This window comes from Rattus norvegicus, chromosome X, assembly GCF_036323735.1.
Source record: "Rattus norvegicus strain BN/NHsdMcwi chromosome X, GRCr8, whole genome shotgun sequence".
Classification (NCBI taxonomy): Eukaryota; Metazoa; Chordata; class Mammalia; order Rodentia; family Muridae; genus Rattus; species Rattus norvegicus.
The window spans coordinates 40,199,871-40,206,951 of record NC_086039.1 but is presented as its reverse complement, the minus strand read 5'-3'; the positions used below and the strand labels follow the sequence as shown (position 1 = coordinate 40,206,951).

Genomic DNA, 7,081 nt, shown 5'->3' with positions numbered 1-7,081 from the left:
CCTGCACTTGTGTGGGACAGTGAAAGGCACCCTGGTTCCTGGTTGAGGAGGCTTGAACCCAAGAAATCCTGAAAGGACCATAGGCGTTTCTCCTGACTCCCAGGAAACCAGGCTGGTCACTTGCCCTCAGCCCTGCACAGATTTGTGACCATCATTAACTTAAGGACAATGCTCCAAGCCCTTTCACAGATAGAGATATGACCACAGGTCACATAAGCTCAAGACAGGTCTCCATTATAATGACGTAACCAAAGGCCTGGAGGCTTAGCCAGTGAATTCCCTTCCCAGACTCTCCTCCCTACAAAAGATATTTAATCTCAGGCCCACCCTGAGAAGTGGGGTACTGTTTTACTTATTCACTTTCTGCCATGACAATAAATGCCCTAAAAAATGCACTATCTCTTTTCATCAAGATCCACCATGGGGAACCACAAAGAAGGCCTTTGCCTACAGAACCACTGTCTAATCTCCTGAAGAAGGCCTCTCTGAAATCCCACCACATCAAGCCTACTGCCATCAAGCCAAGGACTACTCCTGCAAGACCAGCCGGAACCACCCCTCTCCCCCTTAGACCTGGGCTAAAGCAGGCCCATGGGCTCCCACTCCATTCTCAGCTCTTCTGCAGCATCCCAGCGGTACTGTATGCCCAAGAGTCTGAGAACCAGACAGCCCTGGCCACTTTGCAGACCCAAGGACCCCTGAGACAGCTCCAGCTTTGTCCTGCTTTCTGATTGTGCTCCCCCACCCAGAAGCCATGTCCTGCGGCTGTCCCACAGCCTGACACCGACCCGGTGGCTCTGTGGGGTAAGTGTAGTCAACTTCCTGCATCCTGCCTCCCCGAGTGGCCAGAGCCCTGTGGCTGAGCAGACACCAGGACCCCACCATTAATCCTACACACTTGGGCACAGCTAGTTTTGGCAGGAGAATGGAGTGGAGGATATTTTTTTGCTCTTCTTAATGGACAGGAAGCTACAAACAAGACAAACATTTGAGATTACTATAATTTTAAAAGGGTTTTTAATGTGTTAGTATAATCATAGAAGGAGGAGTAATATAAATATTAAGACTCACTATTGTTGAATTTTGATTTTTTTGGCATTCTTGGTTTTATAATGTATTTTTTGCTTTCACACAAAACCCTGGATCAATAGGTTAGTTTGTTCCTGAAAATACTAACGACATTTTTTAATGTTAAAATAATTTTATTTTCATATGTGTAACTTGTTTGCCAATTAAAACAAATCAGTATATTAATTTCCATACTCCAAACTAGCCCAGCTTAAATAAGACACTGTGAATATGCAATAGTGCCAGTGACAGAGACATCATTAGTGAGTGCACTGCTGGGAAGAATTTTTTCCTGCAATTACAAAACTTGAAATGATATTCTTCTAGTTCCTTCTTCACATCAATAAAACCAAACCCAAAGGGAAAAACAGCTCTAAGCCTATGAAATATAATAGTTACACCAATCGATAAAACGTACCAATTAAAGCCTAATTTCCCTCTTATATAATAAAAAAAAAATTGAGATAGGGTCTTACCATGTAGTTAAAGCTAACCTCAAACAAAGGACACTCCTGACATAGTCTCCTAAATACTCAGATGACAGGCTTTATATGTTTTTCTTAAGGTTATAAATGATTTTTTTGTTTCTATTAGTGAGACTGTCCACACCATTTCTAAATGTACATTTGTTGTTGTCTGTTCAGTATGCTATAAGAAAGTAACCCATCTGGATCGGTTATTAACACCAAAACTTACTTTTCATAATTCTGTATACTGGGAAGTTAGAGATCCAGGTACTCACTCTCTGATGAAAGCCTGCTTTCTCTGTTCATAAATGACCATTTTCCTTGTTTTCACATAAGAGAAGCAGGAGAGGGGATCTCCTAAGTCAGTCTTTCTTTCTTTCTTTCTTTCTTTCTTTCTTTCTTTCTTTCTTTCTTTCTTCCTTCCTTCCTTCCTTCCTTCCTTCCTTCCTTTTTTTTGAAAGAAAGGTGATTTTATTAAAAAGAAAAGCAACAAAAGTGAGAAAGGACCAGAACACAGGTTAGACCATCTGGGCCTTCAGCATCCTGATGGTGATCTTGTCTTTTTCAATGATGTAGACAATGATGTCCATGCCTGATATGGCATCCAGGTCCACAGCATTCACCATGGCCTGAGAAATGGTTTCAAACAGGTGTACTGGATTCATGTTGGGCTCCCAGAGAGGAGCCACACATCCCATACATTTGTTTGGAGCAGATACCACTGACTACAAAGTCATCAGTCACCATGGGACAGCCAATGAGGTCCAGAGAGCAAATGAAGGATAAAGGTCTTCGAGTCCAAGTCAGAAAGGACAGGCTCTGTGTAGTAGGTACCAAATCTTTTCTTATACAAGAAGTTAGCCACCATGCTCATGGGGGTGTAAGGCTTGATCTACAGACCTTCCTTCAGCTAATGCAGGTTCAGTCGGAACTTGAGTTGCTATGCAACTGTCTCGACGTCAGTTGCCAGGCCGGCCAGGCCCATAGGAAAGATCTTCTGGAAGTCCATGGTCACCATCTGGGCCTGGATCTTGAAACACCTGTCTGCAGCGATTGCCACACAGTTCTTTCCCTTGATGGCCATGACAGCCCCTCCATTATAGGACATAACAGACATGATTGTACTGTAGTGTTTCTTAAGAGATACCAGTTTTGTTCATGGGAACATTGATTCATCTCCCGAAGAACACGTACCAGAACACCATGACTTGGGGATCTAGATTTTAGCATGTAATCTTTAGGAGCTAGTAAACACTTTGTCTACGGGAATATCAGTATAAAATTCCAGAACAGATGAGGAAAGATCAAAAGCTGAGGAAACATTTCCTTGGGTTATTCTCTGGCTTGAAGTTTCGCTTGAAGGGCTCAAGGAACACAGGGTGAAACATATTGTTTTTGCTTCAAGGAAGAGATGCAGGGAACAATCAATAGACGGCAAAGTTACCTAGAGTAGTTCAGGTAGAACTCAGGCACAGGCTTCTAAAAGTCCTTTGTAAATGAAGTCACATGGAAAACACCTGATTCCCCAAGCAGAGAGTTGTGGCAACAGATAATAGAGTATTTACCAAAGAAGCTCCTTAGAGATCCAGGACCCAAGCTTTCTATTGAACACTGGTCAAAGTAGAAAACTACATTTCTGGATAAATTTCAGACTTGGAGAAACACAGAGCTCTGGAAACCATATTGAGTACATGAGCAGTTCAGACATAGCAGTCTTCTATTGTGAAGCAAGTGGTTGAAACACTCTCAGAATCCAAATTTCCAGATGCCAGTCCTAGACTGATCTAACAAATAGGACATTTGAAGTATAATTAATACATCAATTCTTCTCTATACTGCAGTGGACTGGGCATTTAATTGACTCTGACACCATCATGATTTGAGAGAAAAGAGAAACTATTTCTACTAAAGAAGCTGTTGTTTGATGTTCCCAAATAATATTCTTTACTTATTATGTCTTATTTTAATGTTATAATTACATATGTTTCCAGTAACCTTCAACATAAAAAAACCCACATGGCTTATACTATGTCTTGGGAGTACTGTCAGTCTAAAACATTTCCAACACTATGAAAAAAGTCAGTTTTATTTATGCATGCACACTAGAAACTATTAATTTTCAGTCACACTAATAAATAAAATTGAGGTTTCAAATATTAAAATAAATTTAAATCATTAAGTACAGTAGCACTGGAGAGAATTGAAGCTGAAGAAGGTTGTTCAGGTTAGTTTATCAACTTAAGTAAAACCACCAAGTAGCCAAAATCTATGTGGCTTTCTCTAAACTATCAAACTTGTATGGGAATTGAGTCTACCCCTTTAGACCATCAAGCATTCAGGATCCGAATGTTACTATTTGGGGATAACCAAGTTGTGGTAATCCAAAAGAGCATCAGGAGTTCTAAAGATAGCCCTAGTTTAAGGACACATCTGCTGATGACCATTGACACAGTATTCGCTCAATGGCCTACTTCCAAATATGCTCAAATATAGAAGTAAAGGAGCCCTGACATTAGTGGACAAGTGAAAAATGCATTAAGTCTGAGCAGGAGGTCAACCTAGATTCAAATATCTATGTTAACAAATAACTAACTATATTATTCTTGACAAATCTTCAAATTTGTTTCTAAACCTTAATTTTGCCCTGTATAAAATTCACAAAATAGTAACCAAATTAGAGGGTCATTGTGGGTATTGTACTAGAAGAAACTCTCATTAGAATGAATTATGGGGAGAGCACTGGAAAAGTTGGATAGCTTTATCCTGGGATGTTGTACCATTGTTCTCTATTTTAGATGGTGCAGGAGCTGTTCTTTAAAGGGGAGGAAAGCAAACAGAAGACAGCCCTGTAATATAAGTAGAAACAAAATCTCTCAATTTGTTTCCTGGGCATCTGTGCATATAAAAATACATTAAGATTGGAAAGTGTTTATTTTACAGAAGAGGGTGTAGTGCACTGCAAATTTTTCTTAATAGAAAAGTACAAGAAAGTCCAGATTCTGATTTTTTTCATGTTTAGTATAGAAGCTTCAAATAAGAGATTTTTTTTCAAGAAAAATCTAATAAACCACTTTCACTCATTTACATCCTCCAAATTCTGATTGAATCTTTCACCAGGAGTGCCATAAATCTCTTACAATGGGAACTTCCTGTAGGGTACACTGTGTGACAAAATTGGAGGCAATGATTGCACATCAACATTAAAACAACATGAAGTATAGATCTTCAACACAACCAAGGAAAAGGGAGATTTGAGAAAGTAATTTTTTTAAAGCACTGAGTCTATGTCTATGATTTCATGCTAGCTGTTAAAATTCTAGTTTCTATGTGATGGGACTGGCAAATTATAAAATGAAAGGATTGCCTTCACCACACAAGATGAGGGGAAAAAGAGGAATATCATGTGAAAAATCATTCCTTATGCACTATAAATAACAATAACAAGACAGAGATGGTATAAAGACAGGACTAACACCATATAGAATACAGGAAAAGACAGATAGATATTCATTCTCATATTTGTATTTATTTGGTATGGTGGGTGGTTTGGTTTGGTTTTGCACACACCAAATGATCTTTGGTGGAACAAAATGCTCCTTAGTTTCTCTGTGTGCCCTAAACCTATGAGACACAGTGAAGAAGATAAACGATGTTGACAAAAGTGTTCTGACTTTACTTCATTCACAAAAGTCATTTTACCCTAGGAGACTTAGATAAAAGAAGCTATTTTTCTTGTGTGTAGAAAGGTCACAGCATAAATAAATATTCATGCAACCACTGCATAGACATTGTATTCAAAGGTAATATATGGAAGTTCCCATATTACTTTTTTTTTCAGCAAATGAGAGTACCCCCCCTTCCCCCTCCCTTTCCTGAAAAGCATTTCTATGGGCTATGAAGGATTTCTTTAAGCTTTCAGAAAAAAAAACTTTATACTTATTTTTGATATTGGTATACATAATGACATTGTTTCCTTTCAAATTGGTCTTTTTGACTTGTGATAACAACTTTAAATAACACCAAAATATTTATATGAAGGTCAGTAAGTCCCCTTGAAATTAAGACTCCTGTGAAAGAAAAGCATTGGGTTTAAGAGAAGCCTGAACTTTGAAGTGAGAAAGAAATTCATTTGGATGCCTGTTTTGCCCTCAACAAGCTGCATGGATTTAGCATGCCACCAAAGTTCTAGAAATACAATTATTCACCTACAGAATGAAGTGCAAAGTTTCCAAGGGTGTAGAGAGGCTTATTTGAGAACAACATTTGCAATATATTTATTTAGTAGGATTCCAAGCACATGGTAGAAATTCAAGAAATAGTTGCAAATATATTGTGAGTAATTTTCCTCAAAGTTGAAATCTGTGAAAAGGCATGCTTAGAAGGAATCTGTAAAAGGCTACTACTACTGGAATGTAACCTCACAGGACAGTTTTTATGTGCAGTCTGTCAGTCATGCAATGGAAACGTTATTTCCTCTAAAGTTGTATTTACTTCTAACCCTTCACCCAAATAAGGAATTTCTATTTATAATTTCTATAAAAATACTCTCCAGTGACCAATACAATTAAGATTATGAATAAGAATTGAGAGCTATTTGTCAAATCCCATGTCTCTTCTTGATGTGCACCAAACTACAATGAACTTTTTCTAGCTTCCCATGGAACTACACGAATTTTACACAATGGAGTGTAAACGGAATTCAAGTACAATGATGTAGTGGGGTGTGAATAAGAAATAATTTACATGACATTACTGTAAAGGAATTTTAATATAACAACATGGCTACTCTGTCTGTATTAGAGATATGCTCTCAATATACACCTTTAATCACTAACAATGTAAGTAAAGTTAGTCTGTAGAAGGAAACAGAGTGTAAAAATGTTCTTAGACCTTTAAAAGCTCAATCAGTACCCAAGGATGAGTGGAATTACTGCTGATATTGACCCTAATGACTGTGTAATTGGTCAAGCAATGGCCTATAAACTTAGATATCAATATGTCCATTGCTTTGAGTGTAGGAGATGAGGTCATTTGAAAAGAGACTGTAGGCAAGATATTCCTAGATAGTGCTCTAGAAGACCTCAACCTTCAGGGATTTGTAGAAGGTATGTTAAGGATAGGCTTTGGACTAAGAAGTACAGATCAGCAAGGGATATTTGAGGTAATCCCTTACTGATGGGAAACTTCCTATGAGATAATCCTATAAATACAGGAAATTCCCTAAGGGGGTTAGCTTGTACCCCCATGAAACAAACAACATAAGCCTGGTATATCCTTTCAGTAATCCACAAACAAGGAAAGAACACTAAGCTATTGGCGATCTAATGTGTGTTACAGAAGGAAATGCTGTCCTAGACTTAGCCTTAAGTAAAAATCTCACATTACCACCAAAAATTCAAAGCTACAAAATACCCATTAGAGTTCATGGATCTCTACTCTCAAAGATAGTAGGAATGGTTTTAGGAAGAAGTAGCCTAACTTCTTAAGGATTCATTGTGCATCCAGGAAATATAGATGAAGACTTCAAGGGAAAGATTGAGATTATG

General features: G+C 38.2%; 1 pseudogene; it reads right to left on the bottom strand.

Moving 5' to 3' along the window:
* Window positions 1-2,053: 2,053 nt before the first annotated feature.
* On the bottom strand, window positions 2,054-2,652 carry Psmb3-ps6 (proteasome 20S subunit beta 3, pseudogene 6; annotated as a pseudogene).
* Between the last annotated feature and the right edge of the window lie 4,429 nt (window positions 2,653-7,081).